This window comes from Saccopteryx bilineata, chromosome 7, assembly GCF_036850765.1.
Source record: "Saccopteryx bilineata isolate mSacBil1 chromosome 7, mSacBil1_pri_phased_curated, whole genome shotgun sequence".
Taxonomy (NCBI): Eukaryota; Metazoa; Chordata; class Mammalia; order Chiroptera; family Emballonuridae; genus Saccopteryx; species Saccopteryx bilineata.
Genome location: NC_089496.1, coordinates 11,135,237 through 11,156,738, shown reverse-complemented (window position 1 = coordinate 11,156,738; position 21,502 = coordinate 11,135,237). Strand labels below are relative to the sequence as shown.

At 37.1% G+C, this 21,502-nt stretch overlaps 1 protein-coding gene and 1 non-coding gene across 3 annotated transcripts in view; both read right to left on the bottom strand.

The window, feature by feature from the left end:
- The window catches only part of MAGI2 (membrane associated guanylate kinase, WW and PDZ domain containing 2), a 1,730,241-nt gene that overhangs the window by 1,341,605 nt on the left and 367,134 nt on the right, over window positions 1–21,502 (bottom strand). The window lies entirely within an intron of this gene.
- Window positions 5,066–5,141, bottom strand: TRNAS-AGA (transfer RNA serine (anticodon AGA)). The gene has a single exon. It is a non-coding gene; the product is annotated as a tRNA-Ser (tRNA).

Sequence of the window (21,502 nt, the reverse complement as noted above, 5' to 3'; positions counted from 1 at the left end):
AGGTAAATTTTAATTAGGCATACAGCTGGAAAAGCAATTATTTAAAAAGGGCACTGGAAGAACAGAACAGCTGTCTGAGTGAGTCAGGAAAGCTTCATAGAGAACCATCTCCTGTCTCTTTGATGAGATCCATGCAATCTCCACAAACAGTACTAATCCTCCACCCAGCAGCCACACTGCCTGCTATCTACCAGAAGCGCCTATGCCTCTTTGGCAAGTGCAGCTAAACATCCTGAGTTTTATCCTACACCGTGAAATCCTGAAGTGTGTCCTTTCAAATCCTTGAAGGATTTTCATTCCCAGACAAACTTCTTTATGTAAATAGTCCTCTTTGGAAAACTCTCTTTATGCTTGTTGAAAAATAAGTGGTGTGTTTTGTTCTCCACTATTTCTGTATGTCAAGCATCAAACGTGAGGCAGATTTCCGATTTAACAAATAGTTCTTAGTGCTTCAGTTTTTGCTGCAGTTACGCGCATTTCATATTCATCACACATCTCCAAAATACTTCACTGCTTAGTGAAACACTGAGGTACAGTACATGAAAAGCACTATGTAATCCCCAGCTGAGTGCAGAGCGAACAGTCCTTATTTAAAGATTAATGATTCTTTTAGCTGCAGAACTAACATATAGAACTGTCTGGTTTTTTAAAGGTATGGCGCTATGACTGAGATGCTTATATTGAAGAGAGAGAAAAAAAAGCTTATATTTAAGCTGCTTGTTTCCTGCTCAGTAGCTATTTACTCACACTGTGTAGAGTATGGAATCATGAATTCTGATAAGAACAAAGTCACATCTGTTCAAATCTCAATTATCTAAGACAGCTTACCCACTTTGCTTAACAGTCGGGAAAGCATAAAATTTAAACCAGAGTCCTCCTGCTGCCCTGCACTCTTCTCTGCTGCTGCTGTCCTACCAGAAGCTGTTGAACGTTCAGGGATTTAAAATCATTGTAATGCTAACATAGCAAAATGCTAATTATCTCAGGAGCAAAATTCATACAGAAGGCATCAAACCCAACTGAACTGCTTTTGAACTTCTTTGACATTTGTCTTCACTGTAGTCAATTCTTGAGAGGCAATCACACCTCTAAGTCTAGTTAGCCATCCTCAGAATAATACAATGCTCCCCTTATTGTTCAATATTAAAAACTTGCACCACACAGACTTCCAGAATCACAGGTGGTTCCAACATATTCATAGCCCGTGTTTACTTCAAAATAAGTTTTCTGTATGACTCACACTAAAAAATTACAGAGAAAAAAAAACCCTAAAAAACAAAACCCAGAATTTTAATATTATGAAAAGAACATCCTTGAAAGGAAACCATTGTGTGTAATTTAATTATAAAAATACATTTAGATTCTAATTTATAATCAATTTCAGTCAAAAGTGTAGGAATTATAAAATGGAACAAACTGCTGATAGATGAAGCAACCTGGGTGAATCTCAAGTGTGTTATGCAGAGCAAAGAAGCTAGAATCAAGAGGTTATCTACCATATGCTTATATTTATATGACAGTCTGGGAAAGGGGAAACTATAGGGTACAACACAAATTAGTAGTTGCCAGGGGACAGGGACAGGAACAAAAATTATTGAAGAAGCACAAGGAATTGTGCTGTGTGTTATGGAATGGTTCTGTATCATGGTACATTTGTCATATTTACATAACTTCATGCCAAAAATAACTTAAAAGTACAATTTAAAAGGTGAGGAAATGAATCATAAAAAGAAACAAAATGTGATTATCACAAAAAGCACTGAACTTCAACTCAATCAAATCATATTGTTAAGTAAAAACAATTCTTGCTAAGACTATGGAAGGAGACTTGACTTGGGGGTGTTAACGCACAATGCAATATACAGATGATGTATTATAGGACTGTACATTTGAAACCTATATAATTTTTTAACCAATACCACCCCAATAAATTAAATTAATATAAATAAATAAGATTTTACAAACAATCCTAAATGTCTCTGAAATAATTCCAAAATAAAATGTAGATGTGAGCCCAGTGACAAGATTACAAATTGAGGTAAAGTGCTTTTTCTTAACCAGGAAAAAAATAGATACTAAATAATCTCAAGTTTTCTCTAAGTGTTTAAGAAAGAATATCACAGCCTTGGCTTAATGCAATGCCTATTTTTTAGTTGTTGGTTCTATATCATCTCTGATTCTTTTATTCCTAATTTTATACCCTTCTCTTACATTTAGAGTGAATCAGTATATTTTCCACCATGTTTTGAAATTAAGTTCCCAACTTTTAACTCTATAGCAACATTTTCCAAAGTGTAAAATCAGTCATTTCCCATAGTAAAATGAATAATGACTCCCCAAAGGTGCCCATTTTCTGATTCATGGAACCCAGGGACATTTTTTCATTATATGTGACAAAAGAGACTTTAAAGATATAATTAAAGTTATGGATCCTAAAACAGGGAGATTATTCTGGTTGACATAGTCTAGTCACATGAGCATAGAGTTGTTTTCAGGTAAGGGCAGGAGAGTTGAGGCAGAAGGGGAAGCCAAAGGCATAAGAAGCATGAAAAGCACTCAAACTTCCAATACTGGCATTGAAGAAGGAGGCTGTGGGCAGGAGATAAAGAAGACTTCTAGACTCTGAGAATAACCCCCAGCCAACAGCCTCAAAGAAACAGTGACTTTGTCCTACAGACACATGGAAATGGGTTTTGCCAACAACTTAAGTGAGCCTGGAAATTGATTTCCCCAAGTCCCCAGATGGGAATCCAAGCAAGAGACACCTTGAAATCAGGGTTGTGATAAACTAAGCAGAAAAATCAAATGAGGAGTGAAATCTCTGATCTGTAGACATTTAAGACAAAACTTTGTTTTGTTGCAAACTGCTAAATTTGTGGTAATTTGTTATGGCAGCAAAAGAAAATCAATATTCTTGTGAATCATAATCTTTAATAGTGATATCTGGGAAATCACATGGAAATGCTTATGAATCCTCCATCTGATAATCCCTTTAATAAATCTTCCCCTTGTAATGCATTTTTTTAAATATTTTATTTATTGATTTTTAGAGAGAAGGGAGAGAGAGAGAGAGAGAGAGAGAGAGAGAGAGAGAGAGAAAGGGGAGGAGCAGGAAGCATCAACTCCCATATGTGCCTTGACCAGGCAAGCCCAGGGTTTCAAACCGGCAACCTCAGTGTTCCAGGTCAACGCTTTATCCCACTGCGCCACGACAAGTCAGGCATGCATTTCTTATTAATAAGTCTGGCCCAAACCATTATCTTCTACATCTGGAAAGACTCCCATAGTTGACCACCACAGTCTCAGATGGCTCCACAACCAGGTATCCTCCTAATGCTTACATAAATAAACAACAGAGGACAATTTGCATTAGCTATTATATTCTACTATGAAAACATCTTGTGGATAGTTATGTTTGTAGTTTATGCCCACAAATTATAATTCTGTAGTTTAAATTCCTTGAAGGTACAAATTATATTTTCTATTTCTTATACAATTATTATGACACTTCATTTAAGCTATGAAATTTTATTTAAAAAATACCTGTTACGATTTGAAGATTCAAAGAAACCAAGTTCCAAGTTAGAGAACAGCCAGGAAAATATTAGGATGACTACCGAGGAAGCCAGGGCTTAGATGTTACCTTGGTGGTTCGAATACTGCCCAGGGGCTGGCCCTTATTTTTATCAAATTAAAAATTTTATTTTGTCCATATACTGAGAGTTGAGTTTATATTTATTTTCTTCTTTTAATATTGAGTTTATTGGGGTAACACTGGTTAACATATTTATGCAGGTTCTAGGTGCTCAATTCTACAACCCACCTCTGTATACCAGATTGTGTGTTCATACGCCCAAGGTAAATCTTCGTCCATCACCACTTATTTTTCCTATACCTTTCTCTACCTCCCTCCCTCTACAATCACCATGTCTGCATCCATGAGAATTTTTGTCCTTTGTTGCTCAATATCTCCACCACTTCACCTACCCCCCCCCCCCCGCAATAGCTGTTAACCTGCTCTCTATGAGTCTGTCTTTATTATGCTTGTTAGCTAATTTTGTTTATTAGATTTCACATATGGGTGAGATCATATGGTACTCATTTTTCTTTGACTGGCTTATTTCACTTAGCATAATGCTCTCCAGGTCCATTCACGCTGTCACAGAAGTTAAGATTGCTTTCCTTTTTATGGCCAAGTACTATCCCATTGTGAAAATATACCCCAACATTTTTGTCATTCATCTACTGATGGGCCCTTGAGCTGCTTACAAATCTTGGATATCATAAATAATGCTGCAGTGAACATAGCGATGTATGTATTCTTTCAAATAAGTGTTTTAGGTTTCTTTGTATAAATTCCCAGAAATAGAATCACTGAGTCATAAGGGAGTTCCATTTTTTTTTTCAGTTTCTTAAGAACAGTTTCATTCTACAGTCCACCATTACAGTAACTACCATTCAAGAATTATATCCTTTCATAGTTGAAAGTGCCTAGGGGTTATTTTTCAGCCCAAAATCTCTAAAAAACAACTCTGTCACCAAAATAGTTATTTTGAAAAATTTCAACAGCACAACAACAAGATTCAATTACTCTAATTCCATTTTGGGACAACTTGATATGAAAAAGAATTGTTTTAACCAAGCAAATCTCCGTGTCTTTGAAACACCACCTGTTAGTCTCCTAATTGGCCCTTTGGCATTACACAAGCTAAATGTACTCCCAGGTTCTTTAAACCAGTAATTTTTTTTTTTTTTTTCTAAAGCTGGAAACAGGGAGAGACAGTCAGACAGACTCCCACATGCGCCCGACCGGGATCCACCCGGCACGCCCACCAGGGGGGATGCTCTGCCCACCAGGGGGCGATGCTTTGCCCATCCTGGGCGTCGCCATGTTGCGACCAGAGCCACTCTAGCGCCTGAGGCAGAGGCCACAGAGCCATCCCCAGCGCCCAGGCCATCTTTTTTTTTTTTGCTCCAATGGAGCCTTGGCTGCGGGAGGGGAAGAGAGAGACAGAGAGGAAAGCGCGGCGGAGTGGTGGAGAAGCAAATGGGCGCTTCTCCTGTGTGCCCTGGCCAGGAATCGAACCTGGGTCCTCCGCACTCTAGGCCGATGCTCTACCGCTGAGCCAAATGGCCAGGGCCCCTAAACCAGTAATTTTTAATTAGGTACACCACCATGTCCCAAAACCCCTCAACTATAATTAGTAGGAAGTAGTTTTCCTTCCCTGCAAAGACTTATTTAAACATGGGACACAGAACTAAACATTTAACTGCTAGGATTGTCTGACAAGTGCAGCTGATAATAGAAAAACTATTCTATTAGGCCTGATCCTATAAACCTGGCCGCCGGACTTTTCTCTGCAAATATTTCAACATTTTACTTATATTAAGTTTGTGCTCAGGCCCTGGCTGGTTAGCTCAGAAGTATAGCATTGGCTTGAAGTGTGGAAGTCCTGGGCTCAATTCCCTGTCAGGACACACAGGAGAAGTGATCATCTCTTTCTCCACCCCTTCACTTTCTCTCTCTCTTTCTCTTCTTCTCCCATAGCCATGGCTCAAACAGTGTGAGTTGGCCTTGGGCACTCAGGATGGCTCTACAGCCTCTGCCTCAGACTGTAAAACTGGCCCGGTTGCCAAGCAGTGGAGCAGTAGCCCCAGATGAGCAGAGCATCACCCCCTAGTGGGCTTTCCTGGGTGGATACCAGTTAGGATGTATGTGGGAGTCTGTCTCTGCCTCCCTGCCTCTCACATAATAATAAAAAAAGAATAAAAAATATTTATACTCAACCATGACTCTGAATACATACCTTTATGATAATTTCTCTTAAATGCCTTTTGGGGGTTGGGTGTTGTTCAAGCCTTTAGAAATTACAGGAAGTCTTTGCACAATAGTGTGGGGCTGTAAAAATGACAGTTTTATGAGAAAACTGTACAAGGTGATATTAGTAATTAATGGAAAACACTACATTTGTTACATGATCTTTAAAATTCTTTGTCAAAACGTTAAAAAATCTTTTACTGACAGATACAAACATACAAGAAATAAAAGATAGCAAAATTAGTTTTTATTTAGTATATACTGTTACGTAAACATTAAAAACATTGAGAATTAAGGGTATTGTTATTTTTGATTTAAAAAATAGTAAATGGTTTGTCTTCTTTTTCTTTAGTAATTTATGATATGGGATGAGTGTTTTTGTTATATCTTGCAAATTGTCATATTTCTTTCTAAGTTTAGATCAACTGTTAACATTTTATCTTTTGTGTTTTAAATGTCCTAAAAAACCTCTGATATTTCCCTTAAAATGAAGACATTTTATAGACATTTAAAATGAAGATGCTGTCATTCTTTTTGTCACTTTCCTCAATTATAAGTTCCCCTTCTCTAAGTTACTGGGCTGCGTATCTCGAGTCTCTTGATCAGCTGCAGTGTCAAATTTCCCATAGTCAGCCCTGGCGGGCTAGCTCAACAGTAGAGTGTCAGCCTGGTATGTGGAAGTCCCAGGTTCGATGCCCGGCCAGGGCACACAGGAGAAGTGACCATCTGTTCCTCTACCCTTCCCTCTCTCTTTTCTCTCTTCTTCTCTGTCTCTCTCTTCCCCTCCCATAGCCAAGACTCCATTGAAGCAAAGTTGGCTTGGGTGCTGAGGATGGCTCCATGGCCTCCACCTCAGGCACTAGAATGGCTCCATTGCAACAGAGCAACGCCCCAAATGTGCAGAGCATCGCCCCCTGGTGGGCATGCTGGTTGTATCCTGGTTGGGCGCATGCGGGAGTCTATCTGTCTCCGCACTTCTCACTTCAGAAAAATACGAAAAAAATTCCCATATTTGGCTATTTCTTCTAAAACTTTGTTTATGTTTGATTCAATTTTAACTTCAAGCAATATTATTTTTTCATTTATTTGGTGTACTTTCACTTTTGTCGGTCAGTTTCCTCATTTGATTATCCAATTTTGTAAAATGGCTTATGGATTTATCACAGGGCAACAAGAAGGCAACACAACTACATGTTTTGTTTTTGGCTTAAACGGAATACCAGAATGGAATGAGTAATCACTGACCGCTTTTGAAAGAAGCAATATGATTGGTCACTGATCAAGATGTGCATCTGTTATTTACTTAGTGATTTGGGGGCTAAAGAACTACAAAGTTTGTACTTTATGCAATTAGTCACGGTTCCTTTATTGTGGTAACAGAAACCTGAACTGAGACTTGTGCTACTTAACTAAACCAATACAACTGAAATGTGTGTCCATTGGAACCTTGCAAAGTGAGGACTGCCTGCATTCTGTTATCCTGGGAAGTCTGGGCACTCTGTTTTCATCTAGTTACAAATAAAAATACAGACCATAGCAAAATCAACTACAGAATTCCGTGGTATGTCACAAACCTCCACTCTCCAAGTAAAGATCAGTGCCAGTTTCCCATTTTAGATGCAGAGACAGAAAGAATGCCAACTGCTCATATAGAGCTGTCCCATAACCTAAACAAAAGGGAAGGCAAATATTTGGCAACTGTTAGTGAAACCATGCATCGGAAAGGATCACTCCCTTTTTAAATGTGTCTGCTTCATATACAAAAGAATTTATTTTAGATATTTGAAAATTTATTGATATCAATCTTACTGCTATGTACCTTTTGAAAATTCCAAATGATATGCTCTTTCTTATATCCATTTTCTCGGAACACTAAGCTCTGCTGAGCACTTATAAAAAATGGCAGCTTCAGAATGTCATTTGATGAACCTTTACTTATGTCTTCATAAAGTACATGCTCAGTTAGCCACATTGGGTCATTAAAACTATCAAATAAAATTAAATATATAAAATCATTTCAAAAACTACAAAGTGCTATAAAAAGTGAAGGTGCAATTTCCTAAACTAACACCTCCAGAACCAGGGAATTGAATACATTTAAAGCATCCTGGGACAAACTGACCTCTTCAGGAGATGCAGTTTTATTTTATCCACATTTGTTTTGCTTTGTCCTATATAAACATCAATGTCTTTGATGCAGAAATTGGAAGCAAAATAGATGCTTTCTGTATTCATGTGTTAATAGCATACAATCTGCCTGAAACAGTGAACATATAATGTTCTGAACATAGACTAAACTTCTGTTTCTTGACCTTGGTATATTTGAAGTCTTTAGCTTTTCTGCACTGTAATCTTCACTCCACTACAGCAGTCTCACAGGCCGTGCTCCGGCTTATTCTCTTATTCTCACACACATTCCTTTCCACCTGATATCATCAGAAAACTCCCTTTGCTGCAGAATGGACTTCTATCTTGAAATATATTTCTTTTTAGAGGCTCTGACCAGGGAACAATATCATTTCTGGAATCATCTTGGCAATTTGATTTTAGAATGTCTAAGGTTCATATTTTATGTGCATTTCCTGCTTTTACATACAGTTTGTTTGTAAATACATAAGTAGCTATATTTATATTAATAGGAAGAGTGATAGGTCTGAACTGGGGTTGCTCTTATCGATTCCCTGTTTCAGCAGATGGGGTCTGAAATCAAATTGACCCTGAATACTCCAGATTAAGTGACACCGAAGCACTATAGCATTCTGCATTTCGCCCAGTATTTAACAAAGCAATGTGAGGATAACTCATCCTCCTTGTGTTTTAGATTGGAATATTTCCCTCCTTCTTATTGTACAAAAGATGTTACTTTGCTGGTAGACCTCGTAAATATACGAACAGCCAGACTCCAAAATGCCAGCTGTATGTTATAGGCCCACAGAAATCAAATCGGTGAAAGGAGTTCTCATGATAAACATTTCTAAATTAAGGCAAAGTCACTGGTGTATCTCATGGAGGAGAAGAGGCTGAAACTGAAAGGGGAAAATTTTAAAAATATAACAAGGAGGAAAGTCTTCAATTTAATCTATATATCCATTCAATATATAACCAAATTTGAGACACAAAGGACAGGACTCTGACATAGTTTTTACCTGTCTAGCTGAGGATACTAGTGTCAATTAAATTGCCTAAAATTCCTCACACATAGTTCAAATGGTCTCAGTCATTTTAGTGTTACTATAGAAACCACAGAGTCCCCATTACTAAGTAAGGAGTCCTGATACTCTTAAGAATTATAATTTAGCCTGACCAGGCAGTGGTGCAGTGGATAGAGCATCAGACTGGGACATGGAGGATGCAGGTTTGAAACCCCAAGATAGCCGGCTTGACCACGGGCTCAGCCGCCTTCAGCATAGGCTCACCAGCTTGAGCGAGGCATTCATGGCTTGAACATGGGATCATAAACATGACCCCATGGTCACTGGCTTGAACCCAAAGGTCACTGGCTTGAAGCTCAAGGTCACCGGCTTGAGCAAGGGGTCGCTAACTTTGCTGTAGCCCTCTGGTCAAGGAACATATAAGAACATAATCAATGGACAATAAGGAACTGCAATGAAAAATTGATGTTTCTCATTTCTCTCCCTTCCTGTCTGTCTGTCCCTATCTCTCCTGCTTACTGACTCTCTCTTTGTCTCTGTCAAAAAAAAAAGTTTTATAATTTAAGGCCCTGGCCCGTTGCTTCAGCAGTAGAGCATCAGCAGGGTGTGTTGAAGTCCTGGGTTAGATTCCTGGTCAGGGCACACAGGAGAAGTGACCATCTGCTCCTCCAACCCTTTATCTCCCCTTTCTCTCTTTCTCTCTGTCTTCCAAAGCCATAGCTTGAATGGTTCAAGTAAGTTGGCCTCGGGTGCTGAAGATGGCTCTATGGCTTTGCCTCAGGTGTTAAAATAGCTTGGTTGCCAACCAATGGAGCTGTAGCCCCAGATGGACAGAGCATTGCCCAGTTGGGGGCTTGCCAGGTGGATCCTGGTCAGGGTGCATGCGGGAATCTATCTCTCTGTCTCCTTGTCTCCCTGCTTCTAACTTATTAAAAAATTATTTTTAGGAATTTATGATCCATTGGAAGTGAGCAGAGAAAATAGTCTCCCTTTAAAGTTAAGAAATAAGAGATAAGAAAAGATAAAGTAATTTTCCTCACGACCACACCATCAATTAGTGGTGTAGCCAAAACCAAGTCTGGAACCGAGATCTATGACCTCTCATTCCAGCAATCTCTTCTCATTATTCTAAACATTGTTTTCAGGTTTACTGAGAGTAGCTACCTGGTCTAGATTGTTGCTTTGTTGATACATGGGTCTTTTCTTTCTTGAAGGCATTTAATTTCTTGCTGTTTTTATTAAGTTGGTATATCTGGTCTTCATGAAATCATTTAACTATGCAAACGATTACCTTGTTCCCCAGAAAGATAAGAGAGCAGCTTTGCCCTCATCTGTCTGAGCAACTGGCACTAAATGGGAAAAGAATTGGGGAAAAAAGACAAGCCTATATTTATCCCTGAAATGTTTGCAACATATCAACTGAATTCTTGAACTAGCAAACACCTTTTTTTTCAAGATGGAAGTTCAGAAATACATTTCACAGATAGCTGTAGATGTTCAGGGTCAGAAAAGAGTAAAGGAACATTCACGAATAGGATCAAAGACAGACAAAACAAATTCTAAAGTTATGTTCACATAACCAAAGAAAAAGTTCAAAACAGAGGTTTAAGATTTAGTATTATTTTTATATGGCTTAATTCAGTGGTTCTCAAAGTGTGCGCCAGGGCACACTGGTGTACCCTAGAAAATTTCCAGGTGTGCCTTATGGTATTCCAGAGAAATATGTACCTGTTGGGGATCAAAAAACAGAATTTTGGAGTTTAGATATTTGGGGGACAGAGGTGTAGAGAATTGGTTGTAAGCTGACAGTCTGCCCAACCCCCCACCTCACTTGCCTGATTAGGTTGCAAAAGGCTGTTAAGCTGTGGTGCTGGGTTGTTTACAGTCACTATCCCCCATGTTCCCTGGAAAGTCTAGAGGCAAGTTTCTTCTATCCTTTGTTTGGTGTAAAGTTAAGATGGTGTGTATGGTGGGGGTTTTCTGCACTCAACACAATTAAGAGTAAAATGAGAGGAATTCTTCAATGTATTGACAAGGAAATGAGAGATTGCCTTTCAAATATATGCCCAAACATTGACAAAATTTATGCCCAAACATGACATCAGGCTCATTTTTCTCATAAACACAAGAATAAAAAAATTTAACACATTCACGCCGGGACCTGCTGAATTTACTAAATCTTACTTAGAATGTATCTCTATATATAAAAAGATAACTTTTTTCTCATTTTTTAAAATTCTTTATCCCCTCTTTTTTATGAATTCTAAAAAGCATAACTCAAAAAAATGTAACATAAAAATGTTTTTTAATGTCAGAATAAATTTAATTTTGTCGTATTTATTTCATTTAATTACCATAAAAGCATGCTTGGACTTTATATTTTTTTCTTTAATATTTGCCTTAATTATTATAACATATTTCTCAGAAATTTGTATATAGTGTGCCTACAATTATTTGTAGGATTTTAACTGTGCCCCGACTTCAAAAATTTGAGAACCACTGGCTTAATTAATGCCTGAAATAGAAGGTTTTCTGGGGGGTTTTTAGCCACAAGTCTACCAATTTATATATTGTAAAAATTGACGTTTAGAATTAGATTTTTATTCATGAAGTGAAAGTGTTTTGTCATTAATTTCATTGCACATAGAAAATTCTGCAGCAACCTGGTGGCAGCAGGGGCTTAGAGCACTGGGTGCCAAGCTAAGCCAGAATCAATAGACTTTTGGGGAACTGTCAGGCAATTTCCTTAAAATTAAATATTGTGTAATGACTATCTCACATATCATCTGTTCTGTGCTCTTTAGCTGGTGATATCAAAATAGATTCCCATAGAAATTTTAAAAAATCAAAATAATACTAAACTCTTTTGAAATGAATTTTTTAAAAATATGGAATAAATTTTATGAGGACCTTTTTTTTAAGTGACTCCAACTTTTCTCTGTATTATTTAGAAAGTTTGAAGTTGCTTAAGAAACAGAGGGACAGCTGTCAGAGGAAAGGGGGAGAAGAGGATGGGATCAGAGAAGGTGAAGGGATTAGTGAAATTACATATACATAATAGAGATACAGATAACAGGACAGCAAATCCCAGAGGGAAGGGGGGAGGGAGTTAAGAGGAGGGGGGCAAAAGGGGTGTAATGGGGGACATGGGAGTGGGGGGGTGAGGGTGTTATATTGAGTGGGACATTGAATCCATGTTAATACAATAAATTAAAATTAATAAAAATTAAAAGAATAAATTTAAAAAATAAAAAGAAATCACCATTACTGGAAAATGCACAAAACACCTATTTTCCAGACAGTCTATTAGACTTTCCTGCCCCAAATTACTTTGCAGGCCAGCAGCAAGGGCCATTTTCTCCAGAACAACCCAGTGAGGTAAAGGAGGGTTGAGGACGAAAAGAGGCCACATGGCAATCCGGCCGCTGCAGACAAGGCGGTAGAGGAACAGACAGAGTGGGAGCGTTAATGATTAAAGGAACACGAGCCTTACACATCTGGATTTCTAGTGTTTGAGTGATCGTTTGATTCTCTGCACCTTTTGGGAAATATGTATCCAGATTCTCCTTTCCCTCTCATAAATACCGTAGGTTAAAAATGGCTAAGACTCTCCACTACCCAGAAGATAAAATCCCATTCCTTTAGCAGAATACACGAGGCCATTTACATTGTCTCACCCTCCTGCACATGTTGTCCTCAGCATGGTGGAGCCTGTGTGCAGGCAATTCTTTGTAGGAACTGTGCAATCCCCTTTCCTATTTGATAGATTATTATCCACACTTTCTAAGTGTCAGCAATCTTTCAATTAAGCTTGCAGAATACTTCCTGGGAAGCCCATTGTTTCTTTCTCTGTGGTGCAATGCAGCTCTCCACACAGCTCTGCCACGACTTACCATTTACAATAATCACCTGCCACCCCACTGGACTGTGTACACCTTCACTGGACTGTGTACACCTTCACTAAGGTGTGTACACCTTCACTGAACTACATACACCTCCACTGGACTGTGTACACCTTCACTAAGGTGTGTACACCTTCACTGAACTACATACACCTCCACTGGACTGTGTACACCTTCACTAAGGTGTGTACACCTTCACTGAACTACGTACACCTCCACTGGACTGTGTACACCTTCACTGGACTGTGTACACCTCCACTAGGCTGTGTACACCTTCACTGGACTGTGTAAACCTTCACTGGACTGTGTACACCTCCACTAGGCTGTGTACACCTTCACTGGACTGTGTACACCTTCACTAGGCTGTGTATACCTCCACTGGACTGTGTACACCTTCACTGGACTGTGTACACCTCCACTAGGCTGTGTATACCTCCACTGGACTGTGTACACCTTCACTGGACTGTGTACACCTTCACTAGGCTGTGTATACCTCCACTGGACTGTGCACACCTTCACTGGACTGTGTACACCTCCACTAGGCTGTGTACACCTTCACTGGACTGTGTACACCTCCACTAGGCTGTGTACACCTTCACTGGACTGTGTACACCTCCACTGGACTGTGTACACCTTCACTGGACTGTGTAAACCTTCACTGGACTGTGTACACCTTCACTAGGCTGTGTACACCTCCACTGGACTGTGTACACCTTCACTGGACTGTGTACACCTCCACTAGGCTGTGTACACCTTCACTGGACTGTGTATACCTCCACTAGGCTGTGTACACCTTCACTGGACTGTGTACACCTTCACTAGGCTGTGTATACCTCCACTGGACTGTGTACACCTTCACTGGACTGTGTACACCTCCACTAGGCTGTGTACACCTTCACTGGACTGTGTACACCTCCACTAGGCTGTGTACACCTTCACTGGACTGTGTACACCTCCACTGGACTGTGTACACCTTCACTGGACTGTGTAAACCTTCACTGGACTGTGTACACCTTCACTAGGCTGTGTACACCTCCACTGGACTGTGTACACCTTCACTGGACTGTGTACACCTCCACTAGGCTGTGTACACCTTCACTGGACTGTGTACACCTTCACTAGGCTGTGTATACCTCCACTGGACTGTGTACACCTCCACTGGACTGTGTACACCTTCATCTCTGTATCCCAGCTACCAAGAAAATGCCTGTCTCATAGCAATAAACTAACTCAGTAACATTTGTTGAATGAAAGAAAGGAGCATACATGACTTATACAAACAAACAAAAAAAGAAAGCTGTTTCAATTGAATAATTTTAATTCCTATGAAGGCTGAATTGTTTCCATCTTAGAGTGTTTAATGGAAATTTAAATTTTCCTTCAACAAATAGTTGTTAAATTCTACATAGCAGAAGACCATTAAGGAAATTAAGTACCTCTATTATTTTTTCTGCATATTTTAATCTAATGTTAAAGAGGATTACAATTAGGCCAAAACCTTTAAATGTAACATCAATCTCTTAGTAATACTTAAATATAATTCACATTGAAATAAATGGCACTTGTATTAATTTGTAGAAAAAAATGAAACTGTTGGCATACGATCAAAATCATACTATGATTTTTAGTTAGGGACTACTGAAAAATATCATTATTACCATGAAAAATATCATGTTTCTCAGAAAATAAAGTTCAAGTTTTATTTACACATATAAATTATTAATATACAATGCATTTATTCTTCAATATTAATTCTTTCAAATGACTACTGTAACTTACATGGGCAGTTTGTAATGAATGAACAACTGATTCAGTTTATATTAATATATAGCTATAGAAGCTTCTCTAATTTCCCTTCCTAAGCCAGCGCATTTAACAATACTAGAGTGTATAGAAAGTAGTTTGCAGGGTGTGTACCCACAGCTAGAAAAGCACATGATAAATTTCTAAACATGATCTATAACTGCTATTTTCTGGAGTCCCAATGACATATAGTCATATTCGACTCTGACTGCCTCATGCTGCTGGTATGTGTTGGCTACGGTAACCTCACAGAAACCTGTTGTCTCTAAATTTTGAAAATACTCATCCCACATTAAGAAAATAAAAAAAACAACTTGGGTTTATTAAATGTAGTTCAGGTCCTTATCATCAAATAAAATAGCACAGAAACATGATCTTCAAACTCAGTTATTTGTACAACCCTGACTAAAAAATTATTCCTCTGTGTCCTTTTATCCTTAGGCTTCCCAAAACAATACCACTTTATGCTCCTTGTGCTGTGGAATTAGTAATAGAATTCCTCTGCACTTGCAAACATGTCGCTGGCTGGATGTACACTTTCATAGTAACCTGCTCAACCTTCTTGTAAATGAATCATTCCACTCCATAAAGGATGTGCATCAGCTTAGCTATTTCAATAAAATATATTTTTGCTTAGTGTCACAATCAGATTCCCTCATACTCTCAGAAGAAAGTTTATAATCAACATATATTTGAACACCTTTGCATCTAGTCTAGTAGAAATCTAGAAATGGTTTGCATCTTAGATTAATTTAAAGTTCCTATAACATGGCTATCAAAGTTTTTAGCTTTATCAGCATAATTTGTGTGAACAAATTATTCATACATCTAAAAGCCATTCTAAATCTGGTGATAGTGTTCAGCTACTTATCTAAGGTTTTGAAATAAAATTTACTTTGTTACTTCTGTTCAGAAATCCAAGGCATTTCCTTGGCACTTGCGTGGAAGTACTATATTTTGTTTTGTACTCCCCATAACTCATCTCCGTTTCCCTGAGCCCACTAAAACGTCATTAACATATCTACCAACTGGTTTCTGAATCGACCTCAGGATACTGTTGCTTCTTAGTAAATATCTATTAATAAAGAGATTCAGTACTAAATCTAGAATATCTAAGAAAAATGATTTATTCTTTTTTCAAAGATGATATTTTGAATTAATAGATTCAATTAAGCAGAAGTTTGTAGACAAAAGTTGTAGTGATGTATTCTCATGTGAGTGTAATGTTAAGTGGTCACTAATTTCCAGTTTTATAATGTTTTCACTAGCTTTATTTTTCATTTCAAAACATATAAATATATACATTAACTGTGTACCAATTTAACTAGTATTAATTGTCTTGGGGAGATACCAGCAGACTACTTTTCCTGTTTCACATGATAGTTTCAATACTTAGCCAGTAGTTAGTGACGTCTTCTTTTTTAATAAATGAGTTGTAGTGTGCAACTGTGAATTCATTATTTGTAGGGAATGTGAGTTTATAATTATTTTTTCAGGACACGTTGCAAAGCAAGAGTACAATTCAGGTATTTTTAAACATTTTATATGTAGAGCAGAAATAATGAATATGTGTTTTTATGCCACCAGCCATACTTTTGGAAAAAGGGAAGAATCCTATTTAACTACAGGATTGTTTGGCCAAGAGTGGAAATCTGTTGCGAAGAACCTACCCATGCAAAGAATTAAATAGAGCAGAGCTTTATCAAATGTATAAAAACTGAGGTTTTCGATCTCTTTATCTCTCTCTCTTTTTTTTTTTTTTTTGTATTTCGCCAAAGTGAGAAGCAGGTGGGGGGCAAGGTGGAGGAAGTAGACAGACAGACTCCCGCATGTGCCCGGCTGGGATCCACCCAGCATGCCCACCACAAGGTGATGCTCCACTGCAACCAGAGTCATTCCAACGCCTGAGGCAGTGGCCATGGAGCCATCATCAGCTCCCCAGCCAGCTTTCATCCAATGGAGCCTTGGCTGCTGGAAGGGAAGAGAGAGACAGAGAGGAAGGAGAGGAGGAGGGGTGGAGAAGCAGATGGGCACTTCTCCTGTGTGCCCTGGCCGGGAAATGAACCTGGCTGACACATTGGCCGACACTCTACCACTGAGCCAACCAGTCAGGGCTTCTTTTTCTCGCCTTTTAATAAGTTATAGAACACTTTCATTAAATGGAATATTAGTTGGAAGCCTAAGCATTATCTCCATATAAAACAGGAGAGGGAACTTCAAAGCCAGTACCCAACCCCCATCTATCCTAAACACAGGACTACAATGATATAGAAAGACGGACATAAGATATAAATTCAAGTATCTACAGTATGTTATTTATAATTTATGATATGGGAAAACAAAAATGTCTTTGACTCCTTTCAAAAGCTAGGATTTGAAAAACTGAAATCTGCATTGCTATAAATAGAAACGAAAAGAAACTCTCTGATTAAGAGCATCAACACTAAGGAAAGTGCTGCCCTGACTCATCTTTTTTGACTTATATGTTTAAATTCAAATGGTTTCAAATTAGACATGAGCTGATAGCAAGTTTGTTTGCTACTAAATATACTGACTATATTTATCTGTGCCAGCAGGTGCATGGAAGGCAAAATAAAATGGATAAAATAACACTAATAACATCTGGATATGATATTTAACTTGTGTTCCTTACAAAATAGTTTGATTGCCTTTTATCTTTATTTCCAATTTGTGTTATGATCTTTTGGTATAAAAGTCATGTATGTAACATACCTATTTAAAACTATGTTACATATGTGATATTTATAATTGACAACTTACAAAAAAAGCATTTCTTCCATATATTAAACATGCTAAAAAGGGTTTACTGGCAATTTCCAAAGTCATTTCCAGTGGAATGATCTCCAAGATGAAAATACTGAGGATTCTATAGGAGGGACTTTACATTACTTTGTCCTTTTTTTCTATTCTAGTACTGATTTACAAAATTAGACCATTCCTATGTCAACTAAAAAAAAATATATATTCAGAATGTGCAGATGGAGTCAGTGGATACTGATCCATTCTTCCTGTGCAATCGATGCCAAATTTAAATCTTCCTTTTAATAAAAAAATAAAAAAAATTAAAAAATATCTTCAAACATATACAAATAGTAGCCCTGGTTCTACAAATGTGCTGTCTGAGAATACTTTAAATAAGCCATTATAATTCTGGAAATAGATTACTAACAAGCTAGGTCCTAATCGATATAAAAAAACATGGTGAATTCAGCAGATGTTTGGAAGTCTAACAAGGTCAAAATGAGAAGGAGAACTCTGTAAGTAGGCACTTGATGTTTTCATTACTTTAATGATTCATTTGGTGATTGTTACTAATTCCACTTAAATACTGGGGTTTTACCTGTAGTATTGTAATGTTCATATTATGCTATTGTGGTGAACCCCACTTTTTTCACCAAAGTATAGAAAACAAACAAAATTGCTTTTTGCTCCCAGAAATATACTTCTCTGGACTTCCTCTACAATGTAAAGGAGGCCACTAATATTCTTCAACTGAATTGCTTCTGAAATTTGGGATTTCTAGAAGAGTGTCAAGACATTGAAATACATTAGTTGTAGTTGACGAAGTGTTTCTGCCTAGAAAATCAGAAACACATTAATCAGGATAAACACTGACATTTCCCTCCACAATTCTTTTATAGCATTAGCTTTTAAGGTCAATTAGCAAAGCAAGAAATATATGCTAGTGTTAAAGTAAAAGAACCAAGAAAACAGTTATTTAATATTATCTAATAATATAATTGGTCTCCAGAACATGACCTTTACAAGTTATCAGCAAAATCAGAATGAAATATAGATTCTTATCATGGAGGAAAGCTAAATTAAGTATGACTCCAAGAGCAATCCATTTAGTGGAGTTATAAAAGCCCATGCAGCTAGTACACCTTTCTAGATTCTTATGCACTCACTTTCTGTCCCCTGGCACAAGGTGAATTCAGTGTTCTGTCCCTTTCTTAGTCTTTTTTTAAATTTATTTTTCTGAGGGTACACTTACATTACCTTCTCTAGTCTTAAGAAAATTTCCGAGGCCAATAATCACAATCTTGCTTCCGCCCTGTGCATTATCCATGGCAGATTCCCCCGGGATGACTCCCAATCTTTAGACAGCAAATAGATTCACATCAACTCATCTTGCTCTAAACTCAACCTACTTTAACCAACATTCTTATATCTGCTGGTGCCATATTTTGGGCTAAAAATCTTGGGATAATATATATTTGATGATTCTTTCTTTCAAAACTCAATTAAATATTTCTCACATGAAAAAGTCGTGTCTTCCCTTTTTCATTCCAGTCACTGTGTTCTACAAGCCCTCATTACAGAACTCTTGCTTCTGCTTTCTCTTTATGCTGATTAGCTCTTCTCAAAAAAAAATTTTTTTTGGAAATAACAGTTATGAGTAACAATTTTTCCAGAAACTTTAATTGTTTTCCAACATTATTATATTGTAAGAAGTTCACATTTAAGTAATAATATAAGGTCATCTTAATTTCTCTACCTTATTTCAAAAGTGGTAATTAGTAGTTATATTGCCATGTATTCCTGGGGTAGCTTAATAAAGAAAAAGCATTGAGTACAATTTATTTGTGAATATAAATGTAGGCATTTTATTTATCCTTATTATATTGGATATTGTTAGAGTTGGTTCCATTGCTCCAACTTATCAGGGTCATTTTAAATTTATACTAAGGTCCCTACACTGAATCTATACTAAGATCTTAAGTGCTTATTTTATTGCCTATACCTTAGTAAAAGTTGATTGAGTAGTACCTATTTTATTTGTTGTTTGACTATTTTATTTGTGTCTGCTCACCGGACTCTTTGTTCAGATCCTCTTTTCCTACTGGTGACCCCTTACTATTCCACTGCTCTTTCTTTCTCCCTAATTTTTTAAAATGAGAAAGCAGGAGATGTGCTGTTTACTCTTGTAAAATACTTTGTTAGCATTATGTTAGCATAAGAGTGTTTTCCACAATACGTTTGCACTTTAATATCTTCATTTCTAAAATTGACACAAAAAGATTTATTTCTCACTAAAGAAATGTTAAGTATCAGAAAGCAAATAATCTTTTGACCAAAATATGGAAGGGCCAAGATATCCTATGAAGCCTTTTCATAAATCGATTTCTAAAATAACATTTTGTTTAGTGTTTTGAGAAGAATTGGTTTGAAGGATGGAAACTAATAATGAAATTTTCTATCACTTTTTTAACATATATTGTGTGCCTGGCATGTACTTCCCATACTTTTTAAATTCATTTCTCATACACTCAAAGATAGGAATTATCCTCATGTTACAGATGAGAAACTAAGGATTATAGAAGTTAATTATTTTATCCAAGGTTACAGAGCCAAATGAGGTTGAGTAAGATTTGGATTTAGGTCATACTGATTCCCAGTTCAATGCTGCTAACCCTGGTGCTACATAGAATTTTGATCTGCAACCACCAAAGAACTCTTATTTTCACTGGGCAAAAGAAAGTGGAAACTTGACAGGGCTGAAGGCAGGAGGAAATGTAGATTTGCTAATCAACAAGAATAAAATTTCTTTTCTGGCTAAATATAAATTGTACTCAATTTCTAATCTTCTCTTACCTTAGTCTAACCAATCTCTCCATTCTTCACCCAGAAGTTCCAGAATTCATATTATATGATTTTTAGTATATTTACTGTTATTTTAGTTTTTATTGATAACTTTCTTGCCCTGTATTCTTTGCCTGATATCTTTAAAAGTACCTGATATCTTAAAAAGCCTGACCAGGTGGTTGTGCAGTGGATAGAGCATTGGCCTGGGATGCTGAGGACCTAGTTTCAAAACCCTGAGGTCACCAGCTTGAGTGAGGTGCCACCTGCTTGAGCATAAGATTACAGACTTGACTCTATGGTTGCTGGCTTGAGCCCAAGGCTGGCTTGAGCAAGGGGTCACTGCCTTGGCTAGAGCTCTCAGTCAAGGCACATATAAGAAAGTAATCAATGAACAACTAAAGTGCCACAACTATGAGTTGATTTTTCTCATCTCCCTTCCTGTATCTGTCTCTCCCTCTGTCTCTCTTCGGCAATTAAAAAGAATAAAAAAAGATACCTGTAAGTATTCTATACTATTTATGTTTCATAATGATATACAAAAAAAGCATATTTTTGGCACAAAATATACATCTTTAATCCATTTGCATGTTAAACTTTTTTAAAAAATATATTTTATTTTAAAAAATACTCTAAATTTGAAAAAGCAGTCACTAAAACACTAATTTTTTTTCTTAACTAACTTTACCATCATCCTTATCTAATATGAATAAAATCATAAATGTTTCAGTGAAGTTCCCTGATGAAGAACGAGGTAAAATAGTGAGCCGTGTTTTGTTTCAATATTATTCTATTTGATGAATTTTTATAAATACAAGGACACATTCATTAAACTTTGAATTTTAAGAAAAACCTCATATATTTTAAAGGTGAATTTATTCAATTTTATTTGTAATTGAATTTAAAATTAATACTCTGTATAAGTATATTTATTTATAATGTCACATGTAGTATCCCAGGTCCGGTTAACAAACCATGCTTTTTGCACTCTGGCTAGAAATTTAATACAATTTTCAGGACTAATAAATCTATCTACATTTATTCTTAAGCTTTACTTATACAACATAGTAGTCTATTATGAATCACAGTATTTGTTACAACTGGCCCTGAAAATGAGCTAGTTTAAGGTTGCTTAGTGGTGACAGATGCAGTAAGAGTCCATTAGAATGACAGTCATTTTAACAATTATGCTTTAAATACAGTGCTGCCATAAATGAGCCCCA